General features: G+C 42.3%; 1 protein-coding gene across 1 annotated transcript in view; it reads left to right on the top strand.

Moving 5' to 3' along the window:
- CSMD3 (CUB and Sushi multiple domains 3) overlaps nucleotides 1–25204 on the top strand; it is a 2596150-nt gene that overhangs the window by 2429260 nt on the left and 141686 nt on the right. The gene's annotated exons all lie outside the window — the stretch shown is intronic.

Below are 25204 nucleotides of genomic sequence, written 5' to 3'. Positions count from 1 at the left end.
CCATGGAAAGTTATGGTACGGCCACGCGTGTAGAACTGCCAAAACAAACCTACTGTTTGCTATTAAAAACAAGTCCAAAGAAGAAGTAAAAGTTGCAAGGGTGGAATATAAACGTACGTTGGAAACATCTAAAAAACTTTGGGAGGAATCGATCTGGGCCGACATGTTATCTGCTGCAAAAACCAATGACAATGTTGGCTTCTGGAGACTAGTGGCCAATGGCGGTCATGCTGGGAGAGTCGTGAAAGATGTATTCTTGGATGAAATGACCTGGGTATCTCATTTTACAAACCTTTACAAACAATATGACAGTGATAGCCAATGGAGCCTAAGGTCCCCGCGGCCGGTTGAACCGCTCAACTTCACACTGGATGAGACAGTAAGGGCGATTAACGATCTTAAAAACTCTAAAGCCCCTGGTCCGGACAGAATACCGGGGGATCTCTATAAACATGAGGTTGAAGTCTGGGCCCCCTATCTGAATCGTCTGTTTAACGCCCTATCTTTAAATTGCAACTTTCCTGACAGCTGGCGGGCAGCGGAGGTCGTGCTAATATTTAAAAAGGGGGATAGAATGACACCCTCTAACTACAGGCCAATCAGTTTGATGGACACACTTCAAAAACTGTATGCTAAACATCTTCTGTTCAGAATCAACGATTGGCTTGAAGCTACGAACATAATTTCCAAATTCCAGGCTGGCTTTCGTAGCAAGACAAGCACAACAGATCAAATTTTTCGCTTTTGCTGTTTGATTTGGAAATATGTCCAGCTGAAAAGAGGTCATCTGTATGTAGCCTTTGTTGACCTGAGGGCTGCTTTTGATTTAGTCCCACGTAGCTTACTTTGGAAAACACTGCAAGACCTTGGGTTGCCGGGATGCCTCCTAGCACAAATAGTAGAGTTACATGCAGATAATTTTGCAAATGTCAGGTGGGGCCCTATTGGTGAGCTGACCCGCAACATTCCCATTGAACGTGGGGTTCGCCAGGGGTGTGTTCTGGCCCCTACTTTATTTTCCTTGTTTATTAATGATGTCCCTGACTATTTAAATGCTTGTGTTAACGATTCACCGCAGCTCAATGGTGTAAGGGTGCCCGCGCTGCTTTTTGCAGACGGCACTATACTCATATCCCAAACAAAAAAGGGTCTTCAGGCACTCCTTAACTCATTCAGCTGCTATTGCCAGACAAAGGGCTTGGAAATTAATGCAAATAAAACGAAATGCATGTCACTAAATCCCAGTATGCCAGATAGAGGGTTTTTGACCCTAAACAGCCAAAAACTAGATACTGTGGATAACTTTTCTTATTTGGGTGTTGTACTCGATTCCAAACAAAGCTGGAAACCCCAAATTGAGAAAAGCAAAATAACCTATGCCCAAAATGTCAAACCAATCCTAAACAAAATGAATTCCAGTACAAGCAAGAGTGTTACCCCGGTTTTAGAACTTTTTAAATTTAAAATACAATCTGCTGTACTATATGGAGCAGAAATATGGGGCCCATGGGCAAAGAATAGTTTCCATGTTATGGACAACAAATTTATGCGTGCTTCTGTTAGGGTTCCTAGTAGTACACCACTCTTACCACTCCAACTTGATTTAAACTTTAGGAGAACAGATCATCTAACTATGTTGAGGCCATTACTATTCTGGGTTAGGCTTTGGACTACACCCGAACTGATAGACTATAGATATGGCCTGCAAGAACTGATGAGGCTTGATTCCTTTAACTCCCTGCACTGGCTAGTGCACATTAAAAAATGGCTTATACTCTTGGACCTACATTCTATGTGGGAGACTCCAGATAAAATGCCTACGTTTTCTAAAATGGTAGTTAAGCGAGCATTCTGGAACCATATAAGTGGGAAGCTAGTGGATGGAGTTAGTGTTGGTTCTGCAGTCCAGGCTTTTTTATCATTTAAAGATGAGTCTTATTTTGAACCATTCCTGGACGAGATAGAGCCACCTGTTGCAAAAACTCTTTTCCTAAAGTTTAGATATGGGACACTTATGCTGAACTACAATACTGAAAGATGGGCACAAAAAAGATTGGGGGCCTTGTCTGATAAAATAAATAGCTGCCCTATGTGCTCAACTGTCTGTTCCGAGGATGAGGTTCACATGCTCTTTGTTTGTAGCGCTTACGCGAAACCGAGAAAGAAATGGCTGAAACCCATGTGCAACCTCCTGGGGACTAGGTCCTGTTCAATAGCTTTTAGGATCATGAAAAGTAACACAACCCAGTTTATTGTATTCAGCGTAAGCAAATTTTTACATTCTGTTTTTATAATCCGGAAAAAACAAGGACATTGTCTCTGAGTTGGAAAAGTGTACATGTTTATCCAATCCCTGCATTTGTGATATTCTTTAAACTAATTTTTTTTTTTTTTCCCTCGAAATGAAATATAACGTATTATTGTCCTTTTAAAAACATGAATGAATTGTGAAAACTATTCCATGTCCGTATAACACTTGTTCCCTTCTTTTTTATATTGTTATATTAATGATGATTTTATGTATGTACATGACTTTTATGGCCAAAAACGGCCGAAATAAAGTTAAATAAATAAATTAAAAAAAAAATACTTGAAAGGGGGCAGAGTTACTAGTGGCTTTTGGTGGGCTAAATTATCAGGATGAAACCTGTTTTGGGTTTCCTGTGTTCCACTTCAGGGAGGACCTGGCTGGGCTGCACTGTTCTTATTGGAGCAGGATCAACACTGGCTTATAAATGGCTGGGTCCAACAGAGGGTGACATGGTGAGAAAAAGAACGCTGGTCTGAAATGTTGTCCGAGTGATTGCCAGTGGCTAGACTTTTTGCAAGCATTCTCCCATCACCTTTTGTGTGTTTGGGCTAAATTACTAATCAGGCACTACTGTAAGTAGCTAAAATTCGTGGGACCAAACGTCCCTGAAGCGTGAATTTGAGCAATAAAGTTTTTTTTATTACTAAATCAACGTGAAATGTGTCTGTTTTAATACCCTAGGTAGGAATTTCAAGTGTACAAACCAATATACATTTGAAAAGAAAGTTCTAGGTGAAAGCATTCCTTAGCTATAGTAATTATACTGTGGAATAGAAGGTCCTTCACATATTTCACAAATGCACAATTTCACTGCAGCATTATTTGCTCTATGTATTCAAATAGGCATTCTATGTGACACAGACACAGGGCTTTAACATTATGGCTGTAATTTAGTTTGATAATGTCTTCTGGCTGCTTTTATTAAAAAACAACATTTCCGCAGCTGATGACAATAAGTAATTCTTACCGCAGGGTCATTATCTTTTTGCCATTCATTCTCAAGCGCCAGTAAAATATATTCTCTTGATTGTGTATAGGTGTATACATTTTGTAGGAGGAATGGCCACGTTAAATTTCTTTTTAGACTGGGTGCAATATGCTTGTCGAAGGCCTCAGCCAAAGTGGTGGGGGTTTGGTTGTCCCAATGAATGGAGAGATATTTTGTGACTCGGCTAATGAGAATACTAATTTGCCTACGTAAATATTTCTGCACTTAGATCTGAATTTCCATTTGAGAAGGTCATAGAAGAAAGATAGAGAGTCTGTACACGTGTTTATGTTTTTTTGTATAGTATATACTGTGTAGAGGGGACCAGTCTTCATAGTGTTGATTAAAGCCCCAAAAAGTACATAAATATTTTTATTGCGGGTCATTTTAAAATGTGTTAGCAGTGAAAAATCTACTTTGATCTTATGCACAACATAACACATTATTCAATAGGATACGAAGTCATATTAGTAAATAAAAACATCATTGAAATCAGTATGCATATGAATGTGAGTGTGTGGAAGAAGATAACTAGTCTGGGAGCCCATAGCAGCGCAGTGCTCCTTCGAGTCCAATGCCTTTTGCCTATTTATAGGAATATTGGGCCTTTGCTTGAGGAGAGGTCTGTAGCTGTCACATTTGCCTTCTCCACGTATACAGAACAATTTTACTTTGACCATTACTTTATTTATCCTGAGTTAGTGTAGACAAATGCCATGCTCTTCCTCCCTTAAAATCGAAAACCTGTGGTTCTGTGTCAGGGGCAGACTCCTTTAGATTTTCTGACTTTGGTGTCTAGCCAAACTCCCTAAAATGCAATTTCCTAACAGAAGCTTCATAACGCTGGGAAGAAACATATTTGCACTTTCCTGTAAATGTGCTCTATCTGCTGATAATTTTCCGTCCTGAAAATAAATGTATCTAGGAAGGAGAGCTGATCAGTGCTTCTAAGGGATATTTTATTTGTAAAAACATCTATTGGAAAACACTTGATATTTGTGATAGGAAAACAAAACTGGGAGAAGCTGACAACCAGAATTAAAATATTACAGCCATTGTCAATTACCTAAGTGGAACATAAAAAACGTGACTGTGGAGAAAGATCTTTAATGCCTTAAACATACACTTATGGCTGAGGATACCTCCCTTTACAAGTACCAGTAATTAACAAGTGATCATTGGTAGTTATAAATACATTATCTTCTGCAGATTTCTCTAACAAAGTGAGGACAGGTCTGAAGTAGTTATCTCTCTTAGTGGGTGGTAATGGGTGATCCAAGGTATTTTTTTCCCACATTTGGGAAGGCCTACAAAAATGTATTTTGGTGGGCATTTTCAAACTGCTCTCCATTCTCCCTGGACATTGTTGAAGATTTACTTCAGTCAAGTGGGGAGAGGTTGTGGCCTTATGTCCAGAGCTGCTGACTTTGGAGCTGCGGAACCAAGTTTGAGACTCAGCGTCGGCTCACCTTCATGTGATTCTGGTCAAATCACTTAATCTCCCAGTGCCTACCAAAAAATGAATGTGTCCTTGTGTAACGTAACTCTTGCTCATGCAAAGGGTTCCAATACCCTCAGATAGAGTTCACGCAATATAAATCTGCAACAAAAAAAGTTCTAGATGATCCCCTTCATGAAATGTTCAACATTCTACACTGCAATATATGTGATGATTGCTCTGTGTTGTTAAGCACAACATACATGACAAGTTCTTCTTCTCCTTGCACACAAAGCCTCAGTTAATTGTGGACCACTTTTCAGTGAGCCATTTCTTCATCTGGGCAAAGCAGCATCTTGAAAAGATTTTCATTATGCAATACTTGCCTTGATAAGTTCTGTTTTGATGAAGCATGCCAGCTGCCTTCCAAGATTTCATGGGGACTTTGTGACTATATCATGTCTAATCCAGGAAGAATACAGATGGGTTTATAAAGCAAAGCTGGTACCTGGAAATGGAGCTTCTTTTTCTAGGCTTGGTTGAATGGGACTGGTATAGTGCGCTCACCACTATGTGCATCTTTGACTCCACTTCAACAATGGGAATGGAAACAGATCAACCACTTGTGGTCCTGATGTTGGGTAAACGTTTTCTCCACAGAAATGTTTCCCCAGCATGGAATCAGAAAAGCAACTGTGCATTTGCACAGGTGGCTCCATTGAACCTGTATGGCATTTTACAGTATTTGGGTAGCTGGAATGGGGACAGAAGCCACTGGGAGATTTCACAAGACATTCACCATAGTATCAGAAACCCTAAAGTGTGCTGTTTCGCGACAGAAAGAGGGGTGAGGCTGTCATTTGAAAAGAGCACAGCAACTGGATTTGACAGATCGAATTTATCAGAAGCAATAGCCTCACACACCCAGATGGTTGTTATGCTTCATCATGGGTTAGCTCCTCTTCCGGACAGCACTGCAATGCCCAACAGGCCGTCGAAGGGGCTCTTCGCTGGAGATCTTAAACATAAGGTTCCTTGATGAAGTCTGTGAGTGTGAGTGCTGTGAGTGTAGATTGGTTAGTGAGCGATTAAAAATGACTAGAAATTAATAAAAACAAAAGAAGACTGTCCTGGGAGCTTTGACTCTTGACAGCTCAAGCAGTGATATTATCACAGGCCAACATGTTTCTTGCCCTACGTGGTCAAGCAGGATCCTAGGCAATTCGTTAGGACAAAATTAAACTTACCCTATACCAAATTGGGAATAGAGTTGTAGTACTATTATAGGTACCCAATCATCAAATCATCTGTATAGTGTCAACTATACCTCATACATTAAAGAACAAATATAATCTGACCTGTAAGAGAAAAGAAACCTTATAAAAGGTATCACCAACATGGAAAATAGGATGATACCTATGTTTATTACCTGGAATATGCATTAGGCCAAAATAAATAAAAGCATGCCATAGGTGTGATCATGCATAGCTGTGATGATCGATACTTAAAAAAGGAAAAGCGCACAAGCAGGTGAAACACATGTGATATCACAAAGCACAAACCAAAGACCCACACATGGGACATGATACATCAGTACATTCCCAAATACAGGTAAGAGGGATCTTACCCTATTTGAGTCAAATGTTTGCCCCTTAGGTTTGGGTAGAGGACCATGCAATGCTGCAGGAAAAACGAGTAGAAAATACATCTGTATTAGCAAGTGATCAGGTTAAGAATAAAAGGTATTAAGTGAATATCTGCCTCAGTACTCATGTTGTTCTACATGCAGAAGTACTGGTGACCTACCCTCCTCTACTGGCCTGGAGGTTAAGAGGGAACCGTAGGGGGTGTTTAAAAACCTGTTCAGTAGATTTGTAATGCAAAACAAGTGCATGGAGCACTTAGGTCGAAGTACGTGCAGAGACAGATTAAAGCCACTAGACTAGGCATCGTCCGCACCTACCATGTTGAGTAGGCTGCCAAAATAGCAGTGAAAGCAGCGCGCTCAGCATGAGCGAGTAGTCACAGGTCTCCTGGCGGATCACACGCATGTGCGTCCATTGGGACATGTAGAAGGTGCTGGTGTGTGGTGCCCTGTTGAAAACGCCACAATACACACATCCGAGGGGAGAAGTTCCAAGCCCCGAGCAGCATTTGTTAATGGCGGCCGGTTGACGCCACAGAGTTCCGCGCCGCCGCCTGAGAAGAGCAGAGTTTCCCCGCAGCAAGAGGAGCCTGCCGACAGCAGCCCAGTGACAGGGGCTGAGGAGGGTCTTCTTTGCGGTGGTGCACACAAAGCACCTGGGCAGTCCTGCTTGGCTGGGTGGACCCGCGAGCGAGAGCAGGCTGCTCCAAGATCGGTGTCCAGTGTGGGTGCCTCAGACTGAGCGGTCCCGCAGTTGCGGGCCGCTCCAATGATGGGACACGTCTAGTAGATTCCCTGATGAGAGGGGCACGTCGGGGCACATTGTCAGTTCCTGCGCTCCAACGTGGCCAGTTAGTCTAACAAGTCCCAGAGTGGGGCTTGGGAGGCATTTTGTGGCACAGTCTGATATGTGCCAGTGCCATCTATGCCTAAAGGGGGCATATTGTTGCTTGAGGCCCCAGAGGAGCACGTGTTTGCCGCAGTCTGGCCATTTCACAGCTGCCCGCTTGCTAAAGGGCAGCTGCAACATGTTGATCATAAGGGTGTTTTAGAGCCCCATTAGTTCAAAGGAAACAATGAGTGCCAGGACCTTTATTTGTTCTTAGCAGCTGCACGGCAATTAGCATCAGCTGCAACGTTTAGGCCACAGTTCTTTGGGGGCATGTTTATGAGATAGGAGTGAGATGCACTCGGCCCCAGTACTTTCACAGCTGCACTGCAATTAGCATCAGCTGCCTCGTTTAGGCTAACAGTTATTTGGGGGCATTTTCAAAGAGAGAGATAGGAGTGAGATGCACTCCCACGCCCCAGTGCAATGGCGCACTTGTGTGAATTCCGCTGCCTTGGCAGCAGCCCTAACATTTTGGACATAGGACATTTGAGCCCCTTTAAAAAGGCCAGTTGGCCAGGGGGATGAGCGATAGGGCACTAGGCCCTCATGGGATTTATGTGGTGCAAGGAAATGTGATTTATCTGCTATAATTTACGCACCCTGTTTTATGCCTCTAAATGTGGTTTTATGATTATGAGGTTTTGCATACTGTGTTTATGTTTGAGCTATTCTCTACAGTGAGATTATTTCCTAACGTGAGTTATGCTTAGGAGGAGAGAGTCTAATATGTTTAGACTTATGAGGTTGGCGCAGAATATATTTCATGCCTAAATATGATACTGTGCATAATATGGTTTGTGTTACAGGTTGATGGTGAGTACAGTGTTTGCCAGTAATTACTGGTTGTGTTCTACATTTATTATATGTTCTACATTTAATATCTTTAATAAGTGATGGTTTTGACAGTGGTCCAAGTGGCCCTGTCATGTGTATTTACTTCCCTGTAAATATTGCCCAGTGCCAGTTGGCACAGTGTTTATTGTGTCATTACTATTCTAATGTGTTTTATGATAATACAAAGGCTATTTTGATATAACCTTGTGTGGAGTTCCTTTTGTGGTGTGCCTAGTATGTCGTTGCTGTGTGTGTTGCGCAAACACTTTACACATTGCCTCCAGGATAGGCCGGACTGCTCATGCCAATCTACCAAGGGGGTGAGCAGGGGTTATCTTTGACGTGTAACTCCTTTGCCCTGACTAGAGTTGTGGTCACGGCCTGGCTTTGGCGCAAGCCTTAGCCAACCAGAGACTCCTTCATATGTGTTACACAATAAAAAGTACTTTATTACACACACACACACTACTACATACTTTGCAGTAAATACAGATATATAGAAGGAGATACATGGAAATACCTTTGATTCCAACTGCAGAACATAGCTGTGAACTATAGTACCTCTATTCAGGTGCCTAGACAGGAAATCACAATATAGGGGTGTCATTATAAATAAGGTAGGCCTATTGGCTTTGTCAGAGTGTCAATACATCAATCAAAGCAGCAGATTGTCATAATTCACCACTGCACCCATATTGAACTCAATAGGGAGTGTGGCAATATTCAATACTATATTCATAGTAATATACAGCTGTGCACTTTCAATAATATCGTCAAAAAGCATTATATTGAAAAACAGGTGTCCCAGACTCTTCTTTCTACTTTTACTGTCCTGCCACTGGAGCTTTAGGACCAACTAGCAGGGGCCCCCACACCCCAGGGCTCTCAGGTTAAAGCTCCAGTACAAGCTTCAACCTGGTAAGCCTCTCCCAGGGTCAGGGACTCAATCCTCTTGGGGATTTTGGGTGACTTTTCAGAAAACATCTGTGGAGCACTACTGCAGTTCCTGTAGCCCCCAAACACACTTTGTTAATTGCTCTGATATTCTTAGGTACTGAGGCCTCACACTGCATCTTTCCCATGCTTTTATTCCTACCCAATGTAGCAATAGTTGGGAGAATGCGGGGAGATCACGCAGTCCCTGCTGGGTCCTCAAGCCGTGGTACCACTCTTTTGGTTGCTGCGCAGATGCCAGCTCTTTCTGTGCTTCTGGCTGTGCTGACCATGGGCAGGTAGGTTGGAGTGGAATGTGCGTGCCCGAAACAGGCAGAGGCAGTGGGTGGAGCACCCCAGACTCTGTGGCCTCTATTCTTCTGTCCCAGGGGGATGGAGTCCCCCAGGACACATTGCATTACATCAGGTACAGGGGATGGTTCCTGGGGTCATGAATGGCTCAAACAGGGGGGCCCAAGCATGCCCCTTCCAGTGGGAATTAGAGTTAAAGGATGCATCAACCCGCATGGGCATACATCTTCCTGGGTGCAGTTTGTAAATATAAGGCAGAATACTGATTGCCTCATTCTCTGCCAAATCCCCAAGCTAGCAAGGCTGATTTACGTCAATTTCTTAGGCCCCTAGGAGCAGTTTTCACAGTAAATATTAAGCTAATTTTTCTTGTGTGTACTAGCCCTAGCTCCCAGGAGCATTTTCTTCTGGCTGCCTGGCCCCTAAATTGGCTTGTATTTGAGGAGCAAGGTTTTGCTGCACCATTCACTGACCTGTCCACTGTCTAAGCTCCTGAAGTGCTCTGTGTCTTCGGGGTGTCTTCCACATCCCTTCCATAGCAAACAAGCTGATTACCCTCCCTTCCAAGGACTCACAAAGTCCTGGCTACTTGAAAGGCACCTTTGTATAAGCTAAGTCAAAAGCTAGTCCACAGTAGTCCCAGGGAGACAATTGTGTGTCTCCCAGCAGGTCAATTTCCCTAACTGTTCCTCAATGTGCGTAAGAGGGCCAGCATCACTTGCCCTGGAGAGACCCAGCCAAGTCATGGGGACCAGCAAGAGTTAAAGTCCTTCAGTCCACCCTTACAGCGGCATCAGATGGCTTCTCCTTCCAGCTGGGTATTTTTTCATTGTTGTCGCTTCCAGGTCCTGTATCTTCTGAAAAGTCCCTACCTTGGGCAGGGGATTATTCTGTGACGTTGAAAGTTTCTAGAAACTAGACACTCGAGGCCAATCAAAGGTTGCCATATCATTACTCCACCCCCTGCCCCAACCCTCCTGCACACCATTCTGGAGTTTGATTCCAGAGGCCTAGCCTCCCTTCTTTGTTTATGTGGGCTTGGACATTTGCTTTGCAGATATAGTATAAACCGGTAATTAACAGATGCAGATTTCCTCCCCACACAGTCCTTTCCTAGGGTTCAAGCATTGTTAATGGCCCTATTGTGTGAAGTGAATGTTGATCCTCTTGCTGGTCCACAGGGAATTGTATGTGTCCCATTAGGGGGAACTAAGGCCTGGAATCTGATTATGGCTGAAGTAGTGATGTATGATATTTCTCAAAGTGACATTTATGACTGTGGAACTACACTCTGGATGAAGGTTTACTAATATTGATACCTCACTGGAACCTGTAGTCTTAAGTGAGGCTAAACTGTATTTAGATGCAGATTTTGCCTATAATATGTAATTTGTATAAACTCCACAGACTTTCAGTAGGTGCTACAGACCTACACTCTCATTATAAGGCCTAAACCAGTAAAGTACCAATCCTTGAGTGGCACCTTCTGTGACAGAATACATGTGCACAGATACCACGCTGCACACGATGGTAGCCTCACATGTGCAGCCAACATACGTATACTCATGTTTAACAGGCCAAGAGGTTCGTATCCCTAGTGCACAGCTGTGGCCTTACCATAAAAGGAGAGCACTGGTGGTTAGCACCCTGTCCAGTGCCACAGAATGTACTGTGAGTTAGACTCTAGCAGTGGCACTTTCTCCCAGTCAAGTCCTAAATCAGTTAGTCTAAAAGTGAATATTCCAGAGTGAATAAACAGGTGGATCCCATTTGCTACAAATTGGTATGCATCTTCTGTACATGAAACATTGGCTGAACAGTCTTAAGTAGACATTGCTGTAGTAGGAAATATGAGAGGAAACATGCAGGCATCCATGTCAGAAACATAAAGGTCATTCAGACGGATGTAAAGCCTATAGGGGTACACCTTGATTCCTTACACTTCCTACTTCCATAGTAATTAAAAACAGGAATGGGGTCGGGAGAACAGGATTGATACTGTGACTTAATTGTAATGTCAGAGGTTTACTGAATATAAATCTCCCAACAGTTGTACCTTATGCCGATTTTATTAGGAAAAAGGGTTATGGTATAGGAGATGAGATAGAAATCGGGGCTGTGCTTAGGACCTTCGCAGAATAAATCTATTTGAAACAAACTTAACTTTTGTGGGAGTTTATTGATTGTACAGTGCCACTGATAATTTTCAAGGCATAATGGAAGGTCAGTGATCCCGTGTCCCTTTTAAAATGGGCTTTAGAGTCCTCAGATTGATCATCCCTTGCTGAAAATGCAAATCACTGCAGGATAGAGAATGCAATGCATAACTTGACACTAACCGTGTGACATATGTATACATTTTGGGCACGTTAGACAGACAGATACATCCCTTTCAGTTCTAGACTAGTTTATCAAATCCAGTTCAGTTCATTTAGATACCTTATGAATGCAAGCACATATAGGCACAACTATAATATAAATACCCTATGAATGCAGGCATATATAGCCACAACTTTAATATAAATACCCTAAGAAGGCAGGCATATATAGCCACTACTATAATACAGTGTTTCAGTCTTAGCTTCTCTATCAACTGAAATTTGTGGGCCGAGAGTTAAACTGTAATATCATTTTTGTATTACTTTCCGTTTTGCCTAAATCAAGAATTCAAGCCTTCTCTGCACTGTACTTCTGAAGGTCAATTCCCCGGGTAATCAAGCTATTTTAGTGCTTCTAAGCATTGTACAATATTTCCTTTCTTTCCATCCTCTTTTAGCTAATGCAAAGTGTACAGTGCCTGTAGGGGAAATATGAGTCACCCCTAGTAGAGACATGCCAATTCCAGGAGAGCACATCTGCCAGTGTACACTATGAGTATTTAGTGTCCGTAGGGGGAACTTTGAAATTGTTAGGTTAGAAATATTGTCCCTTATTTCATTGAACGAGTAAAGAAAGAAAGATCAACTTTCTCCAGGATGTTCAACAGGGTGGGATCTCCCCAACAGGACAACTCTAAAAAAAAATTAAAAAACACGAGCCAAGCTTTTCAGTTTGCAACGCAATTTTCACATAAAACCACAAAAAGAAATGTAGAACTTGCAGGCAGTTCAGAAGAGAAGTCAATGAAAATGCACACCCATATGTAGCGGCTTTGTTTTACCATATCAGCTAACAGCATGTGCTAGGAGATGGTGTACTTTATAAAAGTTCATGTTATGTTTTCGTCTACAAAAAACGAGGATTTGTTCAAATATATCTTTATTGAAAATGTCAAAATCTTCAGCACTGGTTCCCCAGATAGTAGCCTATAGACTCCCTCACAACTCCAGTTCAGATTCACAGCAAAAAGCCTCAGTGCAATTGGTCCACTGGATTTTACTGCCACAGCTCCATCTTCCTACATTCACAGGGCATTCTACGCTCCCAGATAAAAAGTAAACCTCTCATTTGGTGCAGGATGAGGAAATGTCCAATTTGCATTTGGTCGATGGACACTTTGTCCCTGGAAGTCATGGCACCTCTGTCTTTAGGACAGTATGTGCTTCAATCATGAGGAGATGCTTTCCTCAGGGCAGTGGGCTTCATATCCTGATGTGGACCCGAAGTGAGTGGGGCCCAGCAGCAGTCTGGTATGATTAAACATGGCAAAAGTTCTAGTTCCAGGGATTCAGGTGAAATACTCTGTACACTTTCATCATTACGGAAGCAAGCAGGGAGACAATAATCCATCTGAACAGTTTCCAGGGAAATATTCCTACATGTACGAGTTCCTTTTTTTCTCAGAATGGGTCATGGAGCAATTTTCAAAAGGCAAAACCAGTCTGTGATTGGCCACAACAGGCAAGCAAATAGAGCTGAAATGCTCATATTTTCTCCTCATAAAACTTCAAAGTTATCCTGTTCTTTGTTCAAATATATTTTTCACTGCAAAATTATCCAAGAGTCCATTGCCTTCCAAGAACGAAACGTATGAGCTGCAAACTTCTTCTTACTTTATTTTTTTCTGTCAAAGTACTACCCAGTTCCCCCTTTAAAGATCCCCCAAAAATCTCCACATTTCAGGACCCATCTGTTCCCCATCGCATGTTTAAAGTGGCCCCTGTTGTCTTCAAAACAAGTTTTTGCCTGTGCCCTTCTTTCACTTGCAGCTGTGACCTGGAAGTAGGTGCGACCAAATTACATCTCTCTTCCTCCATCTTTTGTTTGAGTTATTCCTTGAAGCCTTTGAAGTTGGTCACTGCAGCCCCAGAGGAGATTAGATGTGAAAAGGGACAATGAGATGTGAACCTTAGATGGTCCATCAGCAGAATAAAATAGCCTCAGCTAAACATATTTGCTGAGTTTCAGAAAGGGAACAGAACAAACATTAAAACCTGAACAAAGTTTGTAGGCATTCAGACTGTAATATTTCCATTGATTTCGACGTACGTATTTACCCATAGGCTAAGCTAATAAAGGTTAACAGTATTTTATTATGCAAGTGGGAAGAACAATCTCTTCTCATATATGAATGTTGCAAAACTTGTATAATTTCAATTAATAAATAAACTGTTAGCTAGTACAGTCTATAATAAAAAATAAGCATTGGCATAGACAATAGGTCTCGCTTTTGGGACCTTATAAATGTTTAGCCAGAGCTATTGGCTTTTGCAATGTTTTAGATGTTTTAGTATGTTGTAGAGCAGTGTGGCTACTGTCCACTCTTCTGCAAACTTGGTGTCTAAATTCTGCTTTTTGCAGTGACGTGGGGGCAGTGGCATTGTGTGGATTTTAGTGGTGTGTTATATGGTGTGTGTTGGTGGGATGCATTTGGGTAGTGTGTGGAGTTGGTGAAGAAGTGCGCCACAGACCCTGGACACCACCTAATGAACAGTCAAAGTTCTCGACTACTGAGCTTAGTCAGTACAGAACTGTGAGCAGAAGTGTAACTTAACTAAATAAAATTAGGATATAACTATTTCTGCCACTAGTGTGAGTGACAGAGCGAGCATCACCACAGTACAGGCCAGCTCAGTCACGACGAATCCAGTCATACTTTGCACTTTACATGCAGCTGATGTCCTTGATAATAGTTTGTAGGCCAGTGTGTAGATTAGGATTGACATTTAATTTATGAATTGCACGTAAGAAAAGCATCTTTGTTACAAAAGCAGTAACCTCTTGAGCTAACCACATAAAATACTGTTCTTATGCTGTTCTTTGATATGCATAATACACGTTTGTTGTAGCAGGCATGTTATCCCTCTGTGAGAAAAAAGTTGCATGAGACAACTCTAATCTCTCTGTAGCAGCAACATGATTAATCAGCATTTTATCTTTCACTTACCCACAGATTCATGGAGGGCTGGGTAAATCATTCCTGCTGCTTAGCCTAGTCGCTGTAGCTGAAGTCTGTGGGGTCACTCGCTGCAGACAGGTGATCTGAGAGCGTTGTGATGTGCTGGGGGTAAGACTGGCCCATCTCCAGCTCTGGATTGTAGTAAGGGTGAGTGGTCATGGCGTGGCACACTTTTAGAGCTGTGCCTTTGCATCGGGACACACGGCGCCCGCTCTCAGTCTCACCATGACTTGAATGGCCACCAGGGAACCCCCACGACCAGGGGAGGGGAACAGTGTGGAGGTGGTCATGGACTTTGTTTAATTTCCGACTTCTGCAGCGGCAGAAGCCATTCTTGGTTGTGACAGGAATTTGAAATAGAAAATCCTGCTGCTGCTCAGCCTGCACTGACCAGAGACCTCTCAGTGACAGTGCCTAAACAGTAGGGCTGCAGGACAGGAGTGCCGTCCTGTAGGGTGCAATTCTGATTCACCCGAGCTGTAAGCTGCCCGTGCCAGCCACAACAGGGACCTGAACCTCTGGTGCCATGATTAAGGTGGCAGCAAGCCTCTGCTAAGCATATGCTGGGCACAGCAGACAACCAATTAGTGGTACTAGTGTTAGCGAGCTCCGACCGATGGAACACCAGTGCTGAGACGGTAGAGACGGAACATGGTGCGCATTTCTAATCCTTACAGTTTTTTGCTTCATCACTTTACATTATTAGACTGAGATAAGAATGTCTTTTCATTTAACATGATGTGACACAACATGCCCCTGTGCAGTACACAGTGCAGCCACACTTCACACAGTCACACTTGTTCACTGTACGCAGCTGGTAGCCCGTCCTGCAGCCTTTCCACGGCTTCTAGCTAAAGTTCTCTAACATGCAGCCCGGTGCAAACTGACTTTTGCTTTCTCGCCCTAAGTGCGCCAGGTATGCCCCGAATGGGTCCTGGGCTCACTGTGCCACTGGAATCAAGCTATCCTGGCTAAAGAGGGGTGAAACCCGGTCTAAACTGGGGTGGCATGGTAAGCAAAAGAATGATGGATTTAACCCAGATCTCTTGACTGGGCGTGAATGTTTTGATTTGCTCTGCATTCCATCCATCAATCGTGTGTCTTTTGCACTGACTGCAAGCAGCTGTTGATCTCACGCTTCCTCTAAAAAGGAATTATTTAAACACAGGTTTCTGATTGCCATATGTGGCATTTTCCAAATTTCTGTGTAATTGTGTGTGATATTTCAATGACTGAGTAAAACTTTTTTTCTAGCAAAATTAAGCAATGAAGACAAGGGAAACATAAAAAATATTAGCAATGATACCCATGCGAGGACCGAGTAGGTGTTTTCAAGTAGGGCCGACTGGCACCATAGTGGCTCACCCCAGGACACAGAATGGAATTAGTACGTCTGTGAGAAGACACAGCAGTGTGGCAGTTCAGAAGAAATGTAATCACGAACAGTGTAAAAGTATATTTTTATTAGGCAGCACTATCAACTTTCAAATTATACTTTTTGCAGGCTAGTCAGCAAGAGCAACAAATCCGTGGCCAGCCTCTGCTTACGGTCGACTTGGACTTCCGGCCCAACTTTGTAACTGGTGTACTGTTTCATGTGCTAGTCGGGGTGTGAGCTAAAAAAAAAAACGTGATTCACTTAGCCATAGGAAGAGGGGTGAGAAGAGGGGTGTAAAGGAGGTGAAGGGGGCATCGTCATTACTGCGGTGCAAGAAGCAGCGAGCTGCACAAGATTGACCTCAGTGAGCAGATACAGTTAGTAAATGCAGGCAAAAGAAATGCATGCAGCCACACTACTTAGGAACAAGGAAACAGAAAAAGAAGTGGTAGGACGTGATCAAATAAAAGAGAAGGCAAATACTACACGTAACAGGGCCAGTCGCCAGGGGTGGGAACCACCCGGCGAAAATGCAGGATAAACTTGATAATGAGCCAATAAAATGAATGAAAAAATTGAAAGCACACAAAGAGCCAACTGGACACCTGGGGCGTTATTAAACTCCCTAGAGGAGATACGTCATGTCTCGCAGAGCAGCGCATGCACGCTGACACTAGGCTCGACTTAAAAATTTCAGCTTTTGGGTGGAAAACCTTTAACTGCAGGCCACTATCCATGCCTAGTTCTTCCATCAATTGCTAGACGATATATCAGAAGTATTAGCACAATCTTCAATTATGTAGTAGGAGATGTAATGCTTGAAGGGAAGTGAATAAATAATTGGGAAGGATGGAAATTCACTGCAAGAAACAGGATTATTATTTGAGGTGGGCGACATCTTCCAATAATAATCACAACTCAGTCAGTGTGAACCTTTAAAGTCACTAAATTAACTTGGGCTCAACCCTCTGATAGCTATGGCATAGAGCAGGCAGGCTAAACTTAGGGCAATAAGTAATGTATTTGTACAGTACTGTTGCAGCGGAAAACTGGGCAAAATGTTCTCTTCACTACTAAATTACCAATCTGATCATTTTTACTCACTGGGCCTATATACATAACCTACTGAAATCACTGGTTCTCCAATGGTTCTTTTATGTGAGCTAATAGAGACTTGGATATTCAGAAAATGTGAGGCTATGGGACGTGGAATAAGAAATACCAAAGACATACCAATTTTCATGTACCAATTCACCTTTGTAACTCCAAAATCATGAGGTTCACTCCAAAAATGGCTTAAATCCGATAAGATTTGTTGATTTAAATCATTTATCTAAAGCCTCAATTCGAATAGTCAGGAAACATGAAATTGCATTTCATAATCAAATTTAATAATATTCAATTAGTAATTCAGCCACACAATGTTATACAGATTTCAAATAACGAAAATATTCCCTTGTTGAATAGAAAAAAAATGAGAGACAAACATGGGAAATCGAGATTCAGTGTTATATCATTGTGAGAAGCTGACCTGGTATAGGATGTCCACTAATTGCACCAGTCCAGACAACCCTTATGGTTATTTAAGAGGTCTTAGACAACCTTAGAAAGCTCTTTAAGTGGTAGCTGTGGGGAGGAGCCTTCAGTCTTAGCCTTCAGGCTGACTCCAGAAGGAGGGTAAAGTAGCTTGTTTTACCAGTATGCAATCTAATAGTATAGATTAAGTGAAAAGAACCACTCCAAGTATTTCTAAAAATAGGTATTTATTATATAATACTCTCTAGTACCTTTAACTATCTCCTACATGAAAATAAACACAAAGCACACAATACTTTAGCAAATAAACCCATTAAATAGCACAAAATACTCAGTGGACATGGTGGGACCAAACCATATACTAAGAAAGTGGTATAAGAACCATGACTAGACCAGACCAGGTTGAGAGGACCTAGGAGTGCTGGGGACCCATATAACCACCCAAGGTGAGTAGATATGGACCCCACGGAGAGCGTGCCCAGTGTGGGAACACTACTGTGTGCTCTGTACAACTCTACGTGCGAGTCGCGGTTCGATTTTTAAAGTTTAAGTACCCTTCCCAGTGGACCCCGAAGAAAGCCCATGGAAGACAGAAAGTTAGAGATCCACCCCACCCGTGGATACCCTAGTACCCATGTTACCTACACCATGGAAGCTGGTTGCATACGTGTGAAGTGATGTCGGAAACTGCAGTTGAACTCAATGGAGGACTTCAGGAAAGTTCTGCCGCTGGAAGGGAAGTGTTCAGTGGAATCCAAATGTATATTAAAGGTGAGAGGTACGTGCTAGCAGAGGGGATAGAGTCTATGTCAATCAAGGGTGACCAGGAGACTTGGAAGACGAATGACCTCCTTAGCCGGGTGTTGCAGGATGGATCATGATGACCGTGACTCAGCAGCTGTGAGGACCAGTCAATTCTGAGGAGAACCAGGAGCCTTGCACAATCTGTCCCACAAAGGATATTGAGCGCTATGGGGTTGGTGTCTGGCGGGAGCACTAACAAGCCTTGGCAAATGCAACTAACGCAGGAATAAAAGAAGGAGCAACGTCGGGACCAACAAGGTCCAAGAGACTCACCAAAAGCAGGGGAATCAGGGCAGGCCCCAATCAATCAGGAGAGACCAAAACAAACAATGATGACCCTCAAGTGAACCCACCGGTTGAAGGCACTGGAGATGCGAGAGGACCTCAAGCAGCTCACCAAAAGATGCAAGCCATGATGCACACAATGCAGTGTGGGTGAAGATTCTTGTCACTGGAGATGCTTGAGGTGAGGGCTACTTGGATACTGAAGATCTTCTTGGAAAGAAGTCAACAAGCCTTTGCAAATGCAAGTTGACACAGTGCACAGGGGTTTGGTTATTGCAACCCCCACAAGGGATACTGGCCTCAAACTTTGTGAGAGAGTAGGGCAGGTGTCTCGAGATGTGTAAAACTGCCACCTGTGTTGCAGAAGCATTTGGAGTCTGAAGGAGCTCAGGATCAGCAGACTGGTCAACTTAGTTGTGGTGCCTGCGAATGCAGGGGATTGACTTCTGCACTCCATGGGAGATTTCTTCAAGTGTCGTTGATGCTTCACAGACCTTGGAAGTTTTCTGTATGACGCAAAGGCACAGACAATGCAGTAGACTGGAAGGAAGATGAAGTCAGGCCCAAACGAGGTCCATGGGAGATTTCTTCAAGTGTCGTTGATGCTTCACAGACCTTGGAAGTTTTCTGTATGATGCAAAGGCACAGACAATGCAGTAGACTGGAAGGAAGATGAAGTCAGGCTCAAACGAGGTCCAGCGAAGTCCAGAGTGCCCAGACGGTAGAAGAGCAGTGATGTCTGATCTGAATTTTATCCCACGATGAATCTAGAGACCTACAGCCAGGTAAGCCCTTAACTTGAGTACCATAGGGAAAGGGTTGGGAAGATTCATGGGACCCTCCCAGGGGAGGGTCTGGACAGGGGGAGGTTCCTTCCATGTCCTTTGTCCAGATTTGCACCAGAGCAGGAGCCAATGGCTCCCAGGACTTGTTTGAACTGGACTATGCACAGGGACACCAAATGTGCCCCATCCCATCCCAATACAGTAAATCCTGTCTGGGAGGTGGTCACACCTCCCTGTGACAGAATGCCTATTGTTCAGCCTTCCCCTGCTCAAGCTTGGCTCAGCAGCAGGAGGGCAGAATTGTGTCTCTGGTCTGCAGCAACCATTTTGTCCTGTCTGGGTAAAGAAGTCTAATACCGGGAACACTGAGAGAGCTCTTCCAGTGCTTGAAATCAAACCTCCCACACCCTGCCTTCAGGATTGCAAAGGCCTGCTGTAGGGGTGACTTATAGGTTTTAAGTGCAGTGATCCTAGATATAGGAAACATATATCTTTAGTAATTGGTGTTAGCACCAACTTACACAGGTTGCAATGGCAGGCCTGTAGTTCTATTTTGAATGTTCTCCTATGGGTGGCATAATACATGCTTCAGCCCATGGGAGAGATCTGGGGTACCTATGTCCTGGGTACCTTAGTACCATATTCCAGGGACTTATAAGGGTGCCCCAGTTTCCAATCTATGATGTACGTAAGTACTGAACACAACAGTTTAGGGTGAAAGTAGATAGACTGGGGCCCTAATTAGCAGGATCCCAGTCAGACTAGTCAAAAACAGATTAGCACCAGGCAAAAAGTAGGGGAAGCCATAGAAGCAGATCCTACTTTCCTACAATCATGCAAACCAAATAATACAGAATTGAAAGTTCAACGTGCCATAAGAAAGAGTCAGTAAACTCTTCAGCCGAAAGGGTTACCTCTGCACATTAAACCAGCCGGTGAGTGCAGGTTCAAGTCAGTTCAGGAAAGTTCAGTTCAAATGGGTTTGGCATTAAAGAGAAATCAGAGTTCAGTCCATTAGGACTCAATTATTTTATATTTCCATCCTTTCCTCAGAATTAAGAAGATTAATTTTGTTCACTCTATGTCCGTTCCAAGATTCTCTCTCTGGGTTTGCAATTTTATTGATACATGTTTGTCAAAAGTATTGCTGAATCAAAAGAGAGTTCTTTATCTTTAGACTACAAGAAAGAAACTTCAAAAAAGTTCTCACAGCGTTAAAATGAACACCTCAACTAGATTCTGGTTTTTCGAACAAGAAAAGAAAAGCATCTGAGGCGTACATGAAAATGTACTGAATTATTACCATGTTATGATTAATACAAAGTATACATTAATATAAATATTTCAATTTTCTAAATTAATTCAATCCTTCTTCTCTAGAAGTTAAAAGTCAATATTAGGCACTGACAAAAGTTATTTGCATGTTTACCATTTTCGAAACAAAATTATTTAAGTTTCCATTCTAAAGTACACGTTTTTATCACTCAGTACTAGAATAAGCTGCAAACTTTCATATTATCTGACATTGCTAAAGTAAGCATTTTAATCATTTTAGGTGCTTTCTTATGTAGACTTTGTTTCATTTTGACACCTCTTAAAAGTTATTGTCATCACATATTCAGTGTTAATTAATTTTAGTTTCTCAAACCTCGCAATTACATGCATAGGCAAATAATATCTGTTTCTCTCTTCCTTTACGTTTTCATATTTCCATGTTTTAAACACTGCTGCATACTTTTATGATGCAGAATGAAATCTCACATTTTTCGTTTCAACCATTTTACACAATTCCATCAAGAATTAATTATCATAAATCTCTTTTGACAGTGAGAATTGATAGAGGCAACCGTTATTCAACTTTTATGCTCCATCAGTACAAAAAGTTTCATAAAGTAAAAAATACAAAGCAATAAACCCCTCAAACAGATACATGAAATGACACCAAAATGACAAAAATCCAGTAACAGGAAACAGAAATATAATTTTTTTAAGTTTTAAGTAGAACTAGCACCAAAAGCAGTAAGCTCAAATGATAGTCTATCGGAATGGTAGACTGGCAAGTAGGGACAATTTGAGGCTGACCACAATCAAGTCTTGGTCAGATATAATAAGTGGATTTGTTCCAGTGAAAAATCTGGGACACAGAGTTTGAAAACGTTTTCAAACTTTCTTCTGGCGCCCCAAAAATGATAGTAATACAATGTTAAGCCCCTCCAGGACAGGTACAGGCCAACAGCAAAGTCTAGTCCATGTTCAGTTGCCTCTGATCAGTTGGACACTTTCAGGGAAAGGCTTTTTGAAGCTTGCAACCACACAGGAGGTCAGCCAACTAACCTGTAGCGTACACATTTTCCTGAGTACAAGAAGAAGTTGGTCCAATCCTTCAGGTCACTCACCGCAGGTCCAGTCCTCTTCTGTTCTTCAGAAGGTCCACAAAGTGTTACCAGGATGGTACCTTGGGGCTCCATATTTATGGTTTACACCAGCATGTGGGCGGGGTTGACTCCTAGTTCCTCCCTAACTAATGAGGTTGAAAGTTCAACCCTCCCCAACTTTGCAGCAGTTCCTGATTACCGTACTGTATACAATCCCACACATCACATTACTCGCAAAATCCAAAAAATGTGGGACCCATTCTTCCTTGTGAAGAGCCTGTCTGTACAGCCTGAGGAGTAGCAATGAGATGTGCAGTTCCCTCCTCCATGATCACTCAAAACCAGAACTAAGAGGCCTCCAATTGGGTTTGATGCTAGACTGGCTTGGGGAGCAGATGGTTTCCTTCTCCGTGTTCTCACCTTACACTTGTGAAAGAGCAGGCACCTTCACAAGATAATGATGTTCCTGGGTCCACTCTAACTTGTCTTCCTGACAAGGAAACAAGGGCACTTCCCCACAACTAGGCTATTGCCCCTGCCCTAAAATAGTGTTCAAGTCTCATTAAAGCTCAGTACTGGCTGGACACCTCCCCGAAACACAATTAATTTAGCCTTTAGGAGCTTCAGTCAGGGAGAAGGTAACTTTGTAAAAGTCACTTTTCATAAATATTTGTTTTAAATCTAACTTTACCCCTAGGTTGGAATTTTAAAAAATATTAAAAATGGTGATTTAAACGTTTTTCAAGCTAGTTCCAAATTCAGGATAGCACTTTAATATTTTAATCTGTACTCTGGTTTTTCTTACAGGACAGCCAGAGCCTTCCAAAGCAAAAATAGCTTTTTGGGCCTTGTCACTGGCCGGACACAATAACAATGCAGTTCTACATGTCTCGTTTTTAAATACCCTGAACCTTATCTTGTAGGCTAGACAGGGGTGACTTCTTAATATTCAAAAGGGAGATAATTCTCTGTCAGAAGAGGATATTTTGACAGGTCGGACTGCAGGTTTAAACTGCAGCAGTTAGGTTACACCAGTTACACCGAAGCCACATTTTCTCTGTCACACAAGTGAATGCCAAAATAAATGCTGTAGTCTACAGGAGACCCTTAGCTTTCCATGCCATGGGCTTATTTCTGCACCATACTTGTCCTTATAGGCAATTTAAATATTCCAGTAGATATTAGCTAATTTTTCCACATTTTAGGAGTCCAATCACATGCACTGGAGCATGATTAGCAGTGTTTCTGTTCACAGAGCAAAAAAGCCAGCTGTGTCAGTCAAACAAATGGAGGTGAACATGCAGAAAAGGGCACTTTCTCACAATGTGCAATGAATATGTTTTGCCTGTTTAATAACCTGTTAATAAGAGTTTGTCAGAAAGGTTATACGGCTGTTTTGTTTGCTATGTCTCTGCCATTACATATCAGAATAATTCAAACATATATGCAAAAGTTCCTCAAGTATTCAGGCACACTGCAAATCTGTCTGCAAGAGAGCTTCCCCTGGTGTCAGGGTTGGTTCATCTTTCCCTTTCACTGTCCTGTTATTGATCTTACACTTACAGTATTAGAGACTAGAGTTGTTTCTCAAGTGTTTGAGATCATGTGAATTCAAGTGTTCCTATGTATTTTATATAATTTCTTTATATCCTCACAGTAGGGGCTGCATACAAACACAAGATTTTTCATTGAAGAGTGAATTGTGACATTTCTTAAAGCAGTTCATACTGACAAGATCTGTAGATCGATAGGCCTGTATTGTGTGGGTGTTTACAGTTAAATAAAAGAGAAACCTTCCCCAAATCAGGTGAAGGTTTCTCACCCAAAACATAAAACCAATAAAAGAGGCAAGGCTGATTTCTGGATCAATGATGATATCTGAACACACTGGTAGGCAGAATTGTCACCCTCTTTTTCTGAATCCACTCTTCCACTAGATTCCTAAGAAAAACGTATTCTTTTTTTTTAGAATTCATAATAAGACATGCATAACAATATTAAACAATTTACCACCACTACCACCACACTCTCTTAAGTCCAGCCCGCATTAAGAGCACGTAAACAACACAGATTTAATTTGCGAATTCCATTTTTACCCATTTTCTTCCCCAGAATCATCACTCTTTTCTAAATCTTCAAGGGAATATAATAAATGATCCCATGCACAAACGTTTTCAATTGATTCTCTTCATTTCCTCATATCACTATTCAATACTGCACTCTCATAACTCGCCCCACAATCCAACTCCGCTTTTCATTTTGCTACCCCAGGTGCCCTGTTCACTTTCCAGTTCATAGTTATTTCACATCTTGCAACTGCCAAAGCTAAATCAATAAATCTTGTACTACTTTTACACCTTGTAGGTCTTGGAAATTCCCCAAGCAGACAGACCAGAGGAGGACACTCATTTGATAGTCATGATTTTTTGTGTTATATGTCTTAAGACAATATTTTAGTTTGTGCTACAGTCTTTTTGACACTAGAAACTGTTACATCTAAAATATTGGAATCCACTCCTCATCTGCTCTCAACACCAGTGTAAAGTTCACTACTATTCCCACGTGACACATACACTAAAATGAACTTAGCCAGTGGACATCTAGACAACAGAATCCTTCATCTTCTCTATACGTGCAAAGTTACTCTATTTTCCTGAATTCAGTGTGTTCTCAATTAAAATTAAGATTGCCTGATGGTTTCAAACATGATCTGATTTCACTTGCCAGCTATATCTGTCTGAATCACAATACCCTCCCCCCTTCGCCTAAAATGTCCCTCCCCTGCTCAAAGATTTACGTTCCTCCGCATAAACACCCCATCAATTGCATCAACACGCTTCTTGACCCTACTCCAAGACCCCCACTACAACAGAGCTTCTCTCTCTCCTTCACCAAAATGTTTCTCTACGTCTCACAAGACACACTCTCTCATAATACACCCTCACCTGCCCAATGTTTTCCCCTTTATGTACATCTACATCTCTACATCCAGAGCCAGTCTCTACTATGCCAGCATTCACCCTCCCTTCTGCTTCACTAGACATTAGCTTCCTTCACACTTTCTTTGTTTCCCTGCTCCTCCATGTGAAGCAGAATTCCTCTCTCCCTCAACTACCAATCATATTTTGGCCCTTCTCCTTCTCTTCAGTCAGTTTCTCATCACATATTCTGCCATCCCATTCTCCTAGCCTAAAGGATGCTGTGTCAGGCCAGTATTTGCTTATTCAGCCATCGCAGCATCCTTCATGGCGAACTGCTTGTGGGAGAGTAGGAGAAAAAGGTTCAATGAATATTTAAGGAATCTCTGGGCCCAAGCGTGGAGGGGGAAAGGATTGGGTGTCTGCACAATT

This window comes from Lissotriton vulgaris, chromosome 4_1, assembly GCF_964263255.1.
Source record: "Lissotriton vulgaris chromosome 4_1, aLisVul1.2, whole genome shotgun sequence".
Taxonomy (NCBI): domain Eukaryota; kingdom Metazoa; phylum Chordata; class Amphibia; order Caudata; family Salamandridae; genus Lissotriton; species Lissotriton vulgaris.
Note: the sequence above shows the minus strand (reverse complement) of the source record. Positions and strands in the feature narration are given on the sequence as shown.